Source organism: Tupaia chinensis, unplaced genomic scaffold, assembly GCF_000334495.1.
Source record: "Tupaia chinensis unplaced genomic scaffold, TupChi_1.0 Scaffold000061_1, whole genome shotgun sequence".
Classification (NCBI taxonomy): Eukaryota; Metazoa; Chordata; class Mammalia; order Scandentia; family Tupaiidae; genus Tupaia; species Tupaia belangeri.
The window spans coordinates 1,754,285-1,754,579 of record NW_006159519.1 but is presented as its reverse complement, the minus strand read 5'-3'; positions in this window follow the sequence as shown (position 1 = coordinate 1,754,579).

Genomic DNA, 295 nt, shown 5'->3' with positions numbered 1-295 from the left:
GAAAGCAAGCCACCAGGTCCAGGACTCAAACCATGGTTGGCTATGTGGGAGTCCAGTGCCTTTAACCACAACGCCACCTGCTGGCCCCAACCACCTCTCTTTTGATAGCTTGTTTTTCCCCCTATGTCTGTAGAAGCAAATAGAATTGACACTTTGTTCGAAGTGTTCTGAAATTTCACAGTGATGTTCCTTACAGGATAAATCTTTTTAATTTATTGTGCCAGACATTCCATGGAGCTTTTAATTTGACCACTTGTTCATCAATTCTAAGAAATCTTCTTGAATTATTTTCCTG